General features: G+C 38.6%; 1 long non-coding RNA gene across 1 annotated transcript in view; it reads left to right on the forward strand.

Annotated features, from left to right (window-relative positions):
- The first annotated feature begins 12412 nt into the window (after nt 1–12412).
- LOC101689136 overlaps nt 12413–16063 on the forward strand; it is a 30297-nt gene continuing 26646 nt past the window's right edge. The window contains exons 1-2 of the long non-coding RNA XR_199645.3: nt 12413–12601; nt 13537–13634. This is a non-coding gene — a long non-coding RNA (uncharacterized LOC101689136). The remainder of the gene's footprint in view (nt 12602–13536; nt 13635–16063) is intronic.

Here is a 16063-nt window from a genome sequence, read left to right on the forward strand (position 1 = left end):
AATTCCTGTAATGGGAAATTCTGGTGGCATAACACTCTTCAAGTACACTTTCCCCCCATTTCATTTTATATACAAAATCACTCCTTTTGCCAATGAATGAAATCTGCACATAATTTTATGAGAAAAAATGTATCATTTTGCTATCTTTAAATGGGGAAAGAATGAGTACCAAGTTGTTTCCTGGAAGAGTCTCCTCTGTTACTCAAAAAGTTTCCTCTAGAGTTATTTCCTTTTGGTTCTTATCAAATATCACCCTTGCCCCTAGTTCAGCAGCCTAAGTTATATTTTGTTCTTTTGCTGCCTCAAATAACTTTACTGTTCAATATAGAGATGTATGCAAATATACTTACATACACACAACATACATGTACATAATATGCATATTATACATACACACATATGTACATATTTATATATCATTAAATTTTACCATAAGAAGCAATGACACTTGCAGGAATTCAACTTAAATGACAGCAAAATTAGTTTTCTAATTAAGTCACTGCATGTTGTTTTTCTCAGCAGCTCTGCTCTCAGATGAATCTCTTCCTCTCCTGAATCCCACGCACCATCCATAGCTTGTTCTCTTCCTTCCCACTGTGCCATCCTTTATCAACCAGAGCAGTCAAATCAACCCTTGGGGTATTCTTAAAAGCACCATATGCCCAACAGAAGAGCACTTGAATTACTCTGCATACCAGAACCTGCTGTACATTACAACAGATTATTAACAGAGACCAAAAACTAAGACATGATGCGATCTTATAACCCCTTAGAAACAGTCACCTGAGAGCACTCCTTGATCTATTCATTTCCATCAACTAAATGAGTCAGGCACTTATAGGGTTCTTAGATGAAATGACTTCTGACCTGAAGCTTAGCCATCTTGCTTATTTCTTTATATGCACCATGCATTTTTTTTTAAGAAAGCACTTCTGAACAATACAGTTTCCATATAATGAAAAAAAAAGAAAGTAAACGAACTTTTCTAACTTACCTGAGTGAATTTCTTTGTAGAATTTCTCCACAAAGAAAGAGGTAGTGACAGAGCAGACATATTAGTTTAAGAACTTAAATAACAAGTACATTTTTAATATGTAAATACTTCTAAAAGATTTTTTTCAGTTCTATGATTTACCTTTTATATTCAGTCCTAGCCCTGCCTTGTGAAAAATTTTCAGATTGCCTTCATTGTGCTTTCTAGCTTCCCTAGGCTGAAAAATTGTCTCTTTTTTTCCACATAGGCCTGATACCCTAAACAAGGCAGTATTTCATTCTCATATTAATTAGTTTAGGGTCAGAAAGACTGAGTAGCCTCCCTTCACCCTCACCTGTTTGCGAAAGGGAGTCACTCTGAAAGAATATAGGAATGATACGCAACATACTGTGCTTACTCCACAAAGTATGTAATAAGTGAGATTTGATGGTAGGACATAGTAAAACACAGTTCAGTCTTGTAAGATGTGGCAGGTGAAAAGAAACCACAGAGGAAGCTTCTCATGGTGACAACAAAGAGAAAAGGCAGGACTGGAGATGGTCACTTGGCGCAGCCTTGAAAGCAGTGGTTGATATGGATAAAAACATGGCGGTGAACTTACTACAGTGAAAGTTATGATAGAAAATAATAATTCCATGGCCATGCTCTTTTTACACTTAATTTTTCCTAGAAAAAATATATTTCCATAGGAATGAGGAGTTGATTTAAAGTGGCTGTTAAATGGAAGTATCTGAACAGCCATTACATCTTAAGATAAAAACCCACACATGAAAGTTGCTAAAGTCAGACAACTATTAGACTGCCTGTTATATAAAATTGCAAAGATGAAACTAAATTCTTTAGCATATCAAACTATATTCTACGGGTACTTGTTTTTAGGCATTTCATATTCTACTTAGATACAGTAAAGACTTGGGTACAAATTACTAGTACTAACATTCCTCTAAGAAAAATATTAATCTTTCTTAGTGTAGTGTAAAACAAATTTATTCAGAGTTTAAAGGCCTTGGTTTGAGGTCCACTCTACTACATGATTCAAATATGTTGTTTAACCATGCTGATTGTGCCACATGTACTTATAAGGATGCCTTATACTTGTACCTTGTGGGATATTACACAAATGAAAGATAGTACAGAAAGCTTTGGGTACTTAAGAAAAGTTAGGTACCTTACTCACATGGCCATAATGGGTGGATTACAGAGTCCAAATACTTTAAGTGCTGTGCTTGTACTCTGGTTTTACACTAAATCAATCTGTTTTTTCCTCAAGAAAGTTGGATGTGGCTGTCAGCTTCAGCTTAACAGCACGTTTCATACCTAGATATATAATATTTGGATAACATAGTCATACACATTTTATTTTTGCCCTAACTGAAATGACAATTAAATGACTATTAGCATAGTAAGCTGACACATGAAATACACAGAGCTAGTCCCTATTAATTCAGGTAAGAAATAAAGATAGGAAGTATGCTTTTCTTGTAAGAGGGGAAGGCAGGATTAGCAGATGCAAAGATCTAAGTAATTCAGTGGCACAAGTTGCTCAAGAACTAGAATTAAGTTCCTATATACAAAATGAATTGCTAAGGAGAAAGGTAAAGTTTAAATATAAGTAGCAGAATTATCATTACCTATGTCCTCTAAGTGGAAGTTAGGGATCAAATCCCATACATTCTTGGCATATCTTCTAAGAAAAGCCAGTTCCTAAAATCTTCTTGTTTTTTTTGTATACAAGCCTTACATCTCCCTTTAGTGAGGCTCCAATAAAGATAGAAAGAACAAGAAGAATTTGTCAGAGATATAACTTCAGTTTAAGTTCTGACTTTGTATGTCTTCCTGAACTGAAAACTACACCTCTCGGGCTTCCTTGAAACCAGGACTCTGGACACAAATTCTCTCCGATTAAATCACTCAGATGAGATCTGAAAGGAGACAAGCACGGGGTTTTTCTGCTTCATGTCCAGTACCAGTTCCCAGTTTTCCTGGATATTAAGAGGCAGCTGCATCAGTGGTAGGAACAGTCATATTCCGTGCTCCTGTCCCAATTAGCAGCAGCTTTGGTGTTGAGAGACAGGGGTGGTGCTAGCAGCTTTCAGATCCCAGCTCTCTGTTCCCTGGGTATACCATAGCAGTATACACCAGAACTACAGAGTTTTATCTGCAGCTTTCTGATTTCTTCCACTCCCAACTGCAGCAGCATTAAATGGAATCTCGGTTCTATAGCATTCTAAGAGTCAGGCCTCGCATTTGCTCCTGCAGTCTTCCAGCAATTTCTCTTAGCACCAAATTCCCTGTATTATATTCCTTTATGCCAAAATATCTAAAGGAGGTTATGTTTTACAAACTGAACAATGATGATGAAGGTTTTGACTCAAACACCTACTTCAGTTAATTGGTAATGACTGCCTAGGGCAATGTATTTAGAAGAATTTTGAGACTGAGGCCCAAAAAGACTGCTTTATTGGGTGTTATATGCAACTAATGAATCACTAAATTCTACCCCTAAAACGAATAATACCATATATATTAACTAAATTGAATTTTTTAAAAAAGAAAAAGATTGTTTTATACTTAGAATGAGAGCATTACACATTGGCCACATTATACACTTACTTAAATTGCTGTTTGTGTGGGTGTGGGGGGAGGATGTGTCTGTATGAATAAGTACAAAATTTGAGAATACAGGTAAAACTTAATAATTTCATTTGTATTCAAGTAGAGCTATAGTGAAAATGAACCAGGTATACCAAATTAAACAAAGATTACATAGAGAAAAATGTTTAGATTTATTCATAAGAATGCTAATTGTGCCATCTATGAGTTAAAATTTATTAGACTCAAAATAGCAGAAGTTACTTCAATACAATCCCTCTACTCTAAACCCAATCTTCAAGGATATAAAGTCTGGCAGTTTTGTTCTCTCAACTTGCTGAATTGCTCACTGCTGGAAATGATTTTAAAGGATTAATTTTAAAGAAACTTTAAACAGAAAATCAAACTATCAGACAAGAATATAACCACCACCATCACCACCACCACTACCACCACCTCTCCGTTCCTCTGACTTTATAAATGTTTATCTTGAGAAGATAAGTTAGTGAGGGATTTTCTCCCCATTCTGAAAGGCAATCATTTTTGTCCTGAGAGTGTTAATACTTCAGTCATTTAAGCTTCCTAATTTGATGCTTTTTGGTTAAGAAGGAAAGCTTAAGTGAGGAAAGGAAATGCTGAGAGGAAATTACTTGAACAGAACTTAATAGTTTTGTGATAGGAAGCTGTGATCACATTTTTTTCACAGTATGAGCCAGTCATATAAATGTTTGGTTTACTTAGTTTCTTAATTTGATACGAGACTAAACTGGGCAAAACTTGATAGTAAAATGTTATTTTTCATGAGTTAAACTATATTGATTTTATTATTAATATAGTACCTCATATTTACAAGTGAAACTGGTAAAAGTGGGCTTTTGGTCAGCATAAAGCTCACTTTTTAAAGTACGTTTTTAAATGAATTTCTGGCCTGTGCTGTAATTTCAATAACCCTGCCTCACACATAGGTAGTTGAAGATTGTGGTTATAGTTACTATTAGTGTCAATACAATGTAAGTAGGGTTCATTATGAAACTCTCTGGGGGTTCCTAAAGTGATTACATTCTCTTTGTAATCCACAAAAAGAAACTCTTCAAAGGATAACAATTCAATGAGATGAGATGAGAACCATCTGGTTCACTTGTAAACCCTACCCTTATATTTTGCGGTATGTCATTGCTGTTCTGTCCTATTAGCACCAGAGAATGAAACTCAGGAAGGTTGGTTTTTATCATTTTTTTCCTTATAAAAATAGAAAAGGGGTTGAATATCAACTATTAGAGTAGGCTTCTGCCTAATCTCTGACAAAGGCTTCCATCAAACCCAGTTCCCCAAACCACCTTTTGTATGTTCCCTAATGGTTCTATGTCATGAGCAAATATCCAATACTTTTTTTAAAAATTTATACCAATCTTTTTTTCATTTTTCTAATACTCACATATTATTCTCTTCAAGTATACTAATAGGCAATAATCAATTGGTACCTGGAAGATTCTCCTTCCTAAATATCTCTGACTCAGGTCCCATAGTGAGAGAAGGTCTACAATTACCAAAACAAACTAACTAATTTAGCTCATGATAACAAATGCCAACAACCTATATTGCCTTGATCAGCTTGAATTCAAAAAACTAAGAAATTCAGAGGTTCTATGTTTACCTTGGATAAATACCATCCTCTTTTGACATATAAATTTCTTGGGAGAGGTAGTACATTGAGTCCCTATAATTGAGAAGGGAGTGGTTTAGTAAATCTCTTTCCAAGTGGGTATAGGCAACATAGGGTATGGGATTTCTAGTGTACCCTAGGCCCTAGGAAAGAAGACAGTGCTTTATGTAAGGCACACACTTGATTTCCTGCCCCTAAACTAATTTCTCCCTCAGAGAGGTGAATTTATTTTTTTTTCAAATGCAAATCTGTTTCTTCTTTTAAGGGAGCATTTCCAATGGAATTCAATTGCATTTTTGTCCTGCCTCATGTGAGAATTCTCCTTCAAGTTTCTGTTCCAGCTCCAGCCCCACCAGATCATAAGCCCAATCCCATCCAGCAACATGTTCTTTTATGGCTTGAGACAAAAAAGCACAGTAGGAAATGCTTGGGCTTTGGAAACAGATAGACCAAGTTTGGATTCTAAACTCTGTCACATACTGTATGATCTTGAGCAAATTACTTCACTTTTCTGAGACTCAGCTTTCTCATCTCTGTAATGGGGTTAATAACACCTTCTGCAAAGAGGTTGTGGTAGATAGAAGAAGGACACCCAAAACTGTCCACATGCTAAGCCCCGGAATCTGTGAATGTTACTTTACAGGCAAAAGAGACTTCCACAGAGGAATACAGCCCTGCTGACACCTTGATCTATTTTTTTAAAAGATTTTATTTATTTATTTGACAGAGATCACAAGTAGGCAGAGAGGCAAGCAGAAAAAGAGAGCGGGAAGCAGGCTCCCTGCTGAGCAGAGAGTCCATTGCAGGGCTTGTTCCTAGGAGCCTGAGATCATGACCTGAGCCAAAGGCAGAGGCTTGAACCCACCAAGCCACCCACGTGCCCCAACAGTACACATTTTTAATTTTATAGTTTTAAAGGTCAAAAGTCTGACAGAGTTCTCATGGGGCTAAAATGAAGGTGTCAGGGGCGCCTGGGTGACGTTAAGCATCTGCCTTCAGCTCAGGTCATAATATTCAGGTCCTGGATCAAGCACCCCTTGGGCTCCTTGATCAGCAGGGAGTCTATTACTCTCTCTCCCTCTCCCTCTGCCTCTCCCCCTGGTCATGCTCTCTCTCACTCTCTCTCACATAAATAAATAATTTGTTTAAAAATGTGTATTTTTTAAGCTACTAAGTTGGTGGTAATTTGCTTCAGTTACAATAAAAAACTAATACAGAGGTGTCTGTAAGAAAGCATAAGCAGAGAGTTTACCACAGTTCCTGGCACAGAGTAAGCCCTAAATATTTGTTTCCTCCTACAATTTATCCAGGAAATTCTAAATATTTTATTCACGCACACACAAACACAAGACCACATTCTATGTGCCAGACACCATTCCAGAAACTCATAGAATCTACACCCTAATCAAAAGAACAAAATTGTTTTATATAATGGGGTTATTTTTCACTTTCTACACACCACAGCCTCAAGTAGGCATTTGTTTTCCTCAACTATTGTGCCACAGGCCCCCACACATTCATGCTCATATGCTTCAGCAAGACCTGCCCACAATTGTCCATCTCCCAGTCTTTGACCTGCTTGCATAGGGTGAGTTTATTTCTGTAGAATTCTAAATGAAGAATATTATTTAAGCTTTGTTTCACATTAAGGAAGTAGATGAAAAACTGAACATTACCTATAAGTTTGGTCTTAGTGTACCTGACTCTGGTCATATAATAATACAAAATCCCAAGGCCCAGCCCAAAATGCCACTATGATCTCACAATGGCCACAAAGCAGAGAGGTTCAAATCAACCTCGTCATAGGTTCTAATGATAGGAGATAGGGAGAGTAGGGGGGAAAGAATGGCATTGCTGCTATGCCCCTTAAAGGTTTCATGCATGGAAATACCGAATTAAACATGTATTTTGGTGAGTTCAGACTCACAGTATTGAATACAGGTGAGCCAGGGCATAAATTTAAACTGTGCTTCCAAAAGGGGAAGCACCACAGAAGAGTCTATTTAGATCAGCAGAGCTGCCTGGCCTTGCCTTCCACATTCCACCTATCCTAGAGTACGTCCTAATTTATATAATAAACGCAAGGTACCCTGATCCACAGTGGAAGTGACAAAATTCTCTAACCAGTGACTAGAACAAAATGCTTCCAAATGCAAGGGAGTAGGAAGTCATTCATTATCCTGCCCATGCTGGATGCTGTAGGGTCTTCTGTCCCAGACTGACTCCTCCTGGTAAGACTAAGGCAATTCTGCTTCTAGGAGTCCAAATTAAGCATCTGCCTTCCAGAGGTAAGAATTCCACCCCACATGTGAACAGCTGAGAGCTGGTACCCCCTGAAGAGCACTCAGAGAAACACATTCTCACTTTGTGATGACCTTTATAGCTTTACTCTGCTTCCAAGTATCCCTTTCTGCTATATTTGAATCCCAGTGAATGCAGGAAGACCTACTAGAGAGGTGCAGACTTTTATTAGAGCATGGTCCCTGGTTAGATAGGTTAGCGTTTTCAGCAGGGGATTTGCCAGCCTCACAAAGTGATGTTTGCCCTGTAATTGCAGAATCCCACTGTCCAGGAAAATCAAGCCTCACTGTCAGAGAAGGAATCCAATCACTTCCCTCTGGAATGATTCTGGGACTCTGTTAGATTGGTAGAGCTCTCCTTGTTGTTTCCCTTTCTTCTCTGTGTGTAAATGTCTGTGTGATTTTTTTTTTTTAATGTTTTTATTGATGTCAAGTCTTGTTTTGGTACAAAAACAAGACTAACAGTGTATGATTCGGGCTCTTGGTTTCCCACATCTCCCCTTCTCCTTGAGCAGATGGCATAGCTGGAGGACTGTTTACTCTATGGCTTATTTCCCCCTTATCTTGGATGTCCCCAGATGTCAAAGGTTGTAAATTTAATATTGATTTTATAAAGTAGTTTTACTCTAACATGTCAGTTATGATTAGCTTCAACCCGGAAGAAGCTCAGCCACTGATCTGGATTTGCACGCAACGGGGCTCCCCAGCTTTCAGACTCTCTTGAGTGAATGCTTTATTTATTAGAGCGGCAGTGGTTTTTAAAGGCGAGGACAGACCTCAGGCCCTCAGCTTCCTCTCTGCTCTGAGCCTCCAGCACCTGGGCCCTTTCATTAAGCTTAAAAATCTAAGTAGATCAGGGAGACATATCATTTGCTGGCATGTCACCAGACAGAAGAGTTTATAGATCACATTATACCCCAGTGGCTATAACTAGAGAGAAAGGAATGAGAAGTCTTACTTGGGTTTCCATCACTCCCTTTCTTCAGTCCCCCAGTGCCTTCATGCTCCACCAGGGTGGAGCAACCAGGGTGGGGGCAATTGCTATAATAACATTAATAAAAGCTGACATTTATTGAACACCTTTTACATGGTAATCACTTTAGCATCAGGCACTGTACTAAGGGTCTTCCATGCATCATCTCATTTAATCCTTATATCAGTCCTATGAAGTATTATTATTACTATTATTATTTAATACTAATATTACTCCCATTTTACAGATAAAAGAATCAAGGAACACACAGCATCACACACTACTACAACTCTTGAGGCTGGAATTCAACCCCAAGCAGTCTGAGCCGCCAGAGTCCACATTCTCATCCCCAACACTATAAGGTGTGTTTTATTAGGAAACAGGGAAGTGACATATTTGTACCAATTGTGCTAACACCATTGGCTTAACATTTTTTGTTCTTATATTCTGATACAAACTGATCTTAAAGCAAAATAATAGAATTCATCATCAAATTCCATTTTCTTTCTTAAAAAGAGGTAGGCAATTAGTGTGTTTATCCTGCTGCATTGATCCTCTCTCCCTCACACCTTGGCACATGGGAGATGAAGCTCAGGATGCTCACTGCTTTGTGGTGGGAAGTTCTTTCTGAAGCCATGTGTCCATGTTCCCACTCACCAGGTGCTACAGAGGGGCTACATGGCCTTCTAAGTTAAGGCAATGGATCACAGCCTTCTTACCTTGGGGAATCTCAACTCACTGTATTTTAACAGTGCCAGGGCTAATTCACCAGGAGGCTGACAGAGGATACTTAGGCACTGTAGCTCTCAAATTAAATATACGTCTTGAGCTTACCTGTGTGCTGAAGTCCTCCATTCCTCCTTCCAGGCTGAAACAGACCAGGTGAGGAATCTATCTAGAACTGCTTTTCCTGATACTTTCCTTCTTCTCTCTTCCTAGATATTGACAATGGGGAAAAGATAAATCAAGGCAAATTAAAGATAGTGCCAAATTCTTTGAATGCCTTCCATCAAGAGGGGAGATCTCTCTACCATCCCCTTGATTCTGGGTGGGCTCTGTGACTACTCTGACCAACAAAATACAGTGAAGATAATATCAAGCCCATTTCTGGGCCAGTCCTTAATAGACTCCAGCATCCAACCTGTAAAAGAAGTCCAACTACTCTGATGGAGAGACCATGCAGCGAGGCCCTGAGACTACAGGGAGAGGGGTCCAGCTGAGTCATCCAAGAGACCAGATATGTTAATAAATCTGTCTTGAACTCTCCAGATCAGCCCACATATGAGCTGAATGTCACCAAGTGATGCCACTCAAAGCACATGCAATAGAAGTGCCTAAATTCCTGACCCATGAAATTGTGAAATATATTAAAATGCTAGCTGTTTTACAGTTATGGGTTACATAGCAAAAGAGAACAGGTATAGATACATAGGTGCCTGACATGGATCACTTCAACTTTTAAGGCTCCCAGACTTTTGGCATGTACTCACAGATGGAAGGCTGCTCTATCTAGCCCAACTCAGTGCATTCAAGCATAGGGAAGAACACACTGCTTTCCCCAGATAACTCTTGATCTGTGACTTGATACCATTTCTGGAAGAAAAACACTGGTGTGCTATCCTCTGGGGAAAGTCTTCTCAACTGATTACACAATATTAATAAAGTATTAATCTTTTAGTAATTTACATCTCATAATTCACAGGCCACTTGGAACCCAGGCATAAGTTAATCACACTGAGCCTACGCTTTGTTTTTCCTTTTAATTTCCTCAGTTAGCACATTATTTTCAACAGCCAGAAGGTAAATCTTTTCACTTCAGAAGAAGTACATAGAAAGCCCTGCTCCTAGGTAGATAAAGAAATACATTCTTTGTTGTAAGGCCTAAGAATTATGGTGAAAGACATAAAGGTAGGCACTTTTAGTTAATGGCTTCCAAATATAATTTCATTCTTCTATTTAATTATATGTAATTTCAATGCATATTCTAAATGACTGTGAGAAGACAGTGTATTCTGGAAACATAATGCACTTTTTTGAGTATCCACAGTTTATTTGTCAAACCATAACATACTTTCATGGAGATGAAATAAATAAGAAACAACCCAAGAGAGAGAAGTAAAAGAACCTTGACAAGCAGCTTGGTTTTATCCTCAAACTACAATGGCCCAAAGTCTTTTTGAAGTGAAACAATTTACTACAGATGTGCTTATTTTCTGTACTAAAGTTTTTGTTGTTGGCTTGTTTGGTTTACTGTCCAACAGACGGAAACACAAAAGCATAAGAGAAAACTTTCTTCAAGAGAATCCCATCCTAGGATTCTAGAGACAGATGTGCCAACCCTTGACCTTCCAAATGCAGGTTAGCATCTCTAGAAGTTTAAAATAGAGACATTTATGAAACTTTGATTTCGGACTTACCCTGACAATCACAGATCACAGAATTCAGAGATCTTCACTGGCATGGAGAGATCAGTTTCTGCATCTATAAAATGAGATTGATTATATCCAACCCATAGGTTTTGTTTTAGGAATTAAATTATATTTTGGAAGGAAGAAAAGAAGTGAGCCAAAACACAAAGAAAGGAAGGGATGAATCACCAAAAGGCAATGTCCCATCGAAGTTAGGGAGGAGGATAACAATGTTTTATCTGGGTGGTGGGATTTAGGGTGCTTTCTGTATTCTTTGTATTTTGTATGGCTTAATTTTTGGTCGTTAACATGTGTCTTATATTTAAAAAAATAAAAACAAACTAGAAAGTCAGGAGAAGAAAATGTTTCAAGAAAGTCTGGTCAAGAGGATTTATTAAAGAGGCCAAGAAATCTAAGACAATGACTTCTCAAACGACAAATACGCCTCATTCATCCTAAACCTTTTTGTGGTACATTGCTAGATGCAGGAGAACCCTATTAGGAGCCAAACCAAAGAATGACTGCAAATACTGGTTTCTAGGAGTCCCCTTTAAAGATTAGTTGCTGTACCCTATACTCATGGGGCTCCCCAATTTTTTCCATTTTAAACAAATCTCTCTATGGAAGAAGCTTGGCCATTGTTGTAATATTCCAGATTCAAAACAACTGAAGTAGTTTAGGATAGTAATGCTATTTCCTTTTTACACAACTATAAAGTTTTCAAGATTTTCAAGACAGAGTGGATGAAAATCTAAAAATAAAAACTTCATGTAATGTTTTTCATGGTCTATAAATGCTATTCAATAAGTAGTTAAAACTCATATTATCATAACACAAACATAGCCTAAATGTATCAAATTCATCTTATTTTATTTTATAAAATGTTTTGTATTTTCCTCTTCCCATTAAAAAATAAGCTTTAAAAAACTTAGGATGAACAATTTTACATATTCTGCCTTAAAATGTACAAGAAGTTTCACAAAATTCTTTAGGCTTCATGGGTTTAATAAAAGACATACAGGTTTTGGACACAAAAAGTCCTGGGTTTAAAGGCCAATTTGCCACATAGTGGGTATGTAACTGAGCACAAGTTACTTCAGCGGCATTCCCTTAAAAGTGCAGACTGAATATTCTTTAAGCAACAGGCCTATGCTAGCCACTGAGAATACAAAGAGAACAGGGTACAAATGCTCCTCCCTCATAATCTCTTTGGGTCTTCCCTACATAAAACACCCACCTGATAAATGGCTGTTGTAAAGACGCAGATGTACTGTGTAGGGCATTCGATACAAAGTTGGGACGGAAGACAAGCTATATTACTATCATTGTGATTGCCAGGGCAAAGGGTAAAAGTTCGTCCCCTGCATAAAAACCATGGATGTCCAGGATGGGAAAATACAGAGGAAAGGAGGAAAGGCTTGCTGTCCCGGAAGCCTCAGCTCTTCTGAAACCACCTTTCCATTCCAGACACTGAAGCGGCAACCAGCGGGGCAGGAGGAGCAGAACCACGCATGCGGCCCACACGCATTTCCCATCTGCCCCCGGGGCCCGGGGCTTTACACCCGCGCAGGCGCAGCCTGCAAATGCCAAGCTGTTAGCCCCGGAGAAACGATTCCTGATTGTGGGGAATGTGGGCCGAAGCATAACCACCATGTTTTAAAGGCTCTGTCGGTAAGACCACTCAGACAGGGAGAATCCACCGGCCCACTGTGGGCACAAACCCCAGTTTCGTACCTTCTCTGTTTCACTGTCCCCGGTCGCACTCCTGACTCCGGCCTGGATCGCTTCCCTAATGAATAACAGGCATGCAAGTCCTTGTCTCCGGCTTTTCGTTGGAGAGAAAACAGCCAAAATTCTACCTATGGAAGGAATATATTAACAGCAGAATTTTGTTGTTGGAGGAATATATAAAAATGGCCATCCAATGAAATAATATGCAGCCATTAAAAAAGAGTGAGATTTGGGGTGCCTGGGTGACTCAGTCGGTTAAGCCTCCCACTCTTAATTTCGGCCCTGGTCATGATCTCAGGGTCCTGAGTGTGAAGGCTGATTAAGATTATCCCCTCCCTTGCCTTCTCTCCACTTCCCCAAAAAAGTGAGGTAAACTAATCAAGTTGACATTAGAAGCCTTTTTTTTTTCCCCTGAAAAAGAGAGAGAGCAAGTGGGAGGAGGGGCAGAAGGAGAGAGAGAATCTCAAGTGGACTCCACAGAGCTCAGTCTCAGGACCCTGAGATCATGACCTGAGCCAAAATCAACAGTGGACTTACCGACTGAGCCACCCCAGCGCTCCTTAATCAGAAATTTCTAAGACATACTGTTGCGTAAGATAAGGAAGATGCAGAGTAGTGTTACGATATGATGTCATTTTGTAATACAAAACAAAAATAGCCCCTCAGAAAGCTCCATATCTGTACATAAACATCCTTATTTGCAAATGTATACGTAAGCATTTATTTTTAAATTCTGTATGTATATATACTTTAAAAAGGATACATGCTAGCTTTTTAAATGTGTTTGTGTATATGGGAATAGAAGAGAGGAGGTTAGTGAAACAAAAAGAGGTCTTTATTTAAAAGCCATGTCTGTGACATATTATTCCATTCAGGTAAAACCATACAAATATGAGTACGTGCTTACAACAGATGAAAGAGAGAGAGTCACCAATATACTAACAATAATCACCTCTGAACCATGGGATTTCAGGTAGGCTTTTACTTTCTACCTCACACTTTTCCGGTTTTAAGTTTTTCAGTAGTTGTAGATTAAAAACAAAATATGGAGAGGCAGTTTGGGATAGTGGTATAGAGTACAAACTCTGGGACCTGACAACTATATTCAAATCTTGGCTCTGTCACTTATGGTTGTGTGACTTTGGACACGTTAGTTCATTTCTTTGGGCTTCAGTTTCCCCCTCTGTAAAATGGATATAATATATTACCTACTTCATTGGGCTGTTAAGAAAATTAAATAGGAAATATAGGTAAAGCTTTCAGAATGGTACCTGGCACATAGTAAATGATAAATAAAGACTAGCTATTATTATTTCTTTATAGTTGACTGAGAAGGAAAATAACTGGAGGGCTCAAGTACACCGTCAGTTAGGCAGGGAAAAAAGATAAGCTTCACTGTTATTCTGGCCTCGGTAACCACTCACATGCAGCCACTCTGCTCCGGTAAGTAAGCAGTCTCTACTTCCTGGATGGAAGAAAAAGAAAGAAAGAAAAGAAGAGAAGAGAAAAGAAAAGAAAAGAAAGAACAAAGAGAGCAAAGAAAGAAAGGAGTTAGAGAGAGGAAGGGAGGAACAAAAAGAAGGAAAAAGGAGGAGGATGACAAGGAAAGAAAGAAAAGGAAGGAAACGACCCCAAAGGTTCCACTTGGATACTGATGCGACAGGGCAAACACCCCTCCTCCCAGGTGTCTGGTCTGACCTGAAGGATTCTCTTTCCCGTTTCCTGGTAATCTCAGTTCTTCAAGAAGTGTGCAAGTCCACGTTGGTGGTCTATTTTTTCTTAATTGAGATATATAACTGTTAGTATATACGTTTTGCTGACATTCATGTCACTATCCTAGATATCAGATTTAAAAATACTTTTAATCAGTTATAAATGAGAATGTATACACAATAATTCTAAAACTGTGTCTTCATCAAAGTTTGCTTCCAAGTATGATACATGTGGCTTTAGTGCCAATTCTTATTAACTGTGCAGCGCAATGTGCTGACACCCATGACACATTTCCCCTTCTTCAGTCACAAAAATACTTCTAATTAGCCATAAATGAGAATGTATACACAACATTTCCAATAGCTACTCTGTTCCTATCAGAGTTCACATCAGAGAAAACTTAAACTGTTGCCACTGAGCTGCCTTGCTCTAATTCCAACAACTCTTATTTCAGAAATGCTTAGAAAATTGAATCTTTAGATCTTGCTGGGTAAACAGATCTGAGGTAGATTTATTTCAACCCAAGTCCTTTATTTGAGATATGTGTGATCCTGAACCCAACTAAAATGCATACCATAGCCATTTCAAAGGCAGTGATAAAATTACTTGGTTAAATATTTTGGCTAGATTTCCTGTTTCCAGAGGCCTGGGCTTTGTATTCTGTGGCTTCTGCATTTGCATGTGGTGATGGGGGTAGTATTAAATGGCACCACATCTGCCAACCTCCATAAATACCAAGCCACACAGGATAAGCCCCATGCATCCATCGCCACTGTGAGCCACACAGACAAGACAACGCCACATCTCAATTACCACCTTCAAAGTCTCAGATCATTTTGGCTTTCTTCGGGAATCTAGGCTGTAAGTTTATTAGGATATCACAAACCATAACATAATTCCCCAGTTAAGCGTGGAGTCTATAGTATCACCTTAGTTATAATTCAGATAATTCTCCAAACTTGAGGCTGGGAAGCATTCTGATCTGCTCTTAGATTTCTCTATAATCTCTCCTTCATTTTATAACAGGCTTAGTCTTCTGTTGCTGTGTGCAAATGGCAGTCCTTTACAAGTCATCAGGCCATGATTTGTGCATGGCCTGGTAAATTGAGGTGAAAGAGAAGCTTTTTGTGAGGGGAGGAAAAACGGTTCTGTTAAACTTTGCTTACTTTCACTACCTTTAAAAACTCATTAAATAGGTTTCTGCCTTCTACTTGCCGAAGTGTTTAAAACCCTTTTTAATGAAAAATTCTAATCCTATATAATCACACCATAAGTACTTTCTTTCTGTTCAAAGAGGAAACAGTGTTAAATTTTAATGCATACCTCTGGAAAGCTATAATAAAAGTGTTCAGTCAGTTTTAAATCCGATTAGTGTAACTGTTACAGATTAGAGAAAAATCCCAAGTGATTGAAGCAAGTCCCCAGCTCAAGGAACTAATTTAGGGTCCAGGCCTATCACACCAGAATCAAAGGGAACATGAAGGCTTTCGCATCCAGTTTGCCCAAATTTGTTCAGAAAAGAATAAAATAAAATCCTGTGCTAGATATTGCAGCAATATAAAGACAACTTTTCGAACAGGAGGCAGATAAGGCATAAGGCACCACTAGACAATGTGAAATGAGGGGAAGAGCAGAAGTGAGGAGTCCTCTAAGAGAATTCAGAAAGGACGGAATCACATGCCAGGGAGA

The sequence above is a fragment of the Mustela putorius genome, unplaced genomic scaffold (assembly GCF_011764305.1).
Source record: "Mustela putorius furo isolate JIRA1106 unplaced genomic scaffold, ASM1176430v1.1 tig00003898_pilon_pilon_pilon, whole genome shotgun sequence".
In the NCBI taxonomy this organism is placed as follows: Eukaryota; Metazoa; Chordata; class Mammalia; order Carnivora; family Mustelidae; genus Mustela; species Mustela putorius.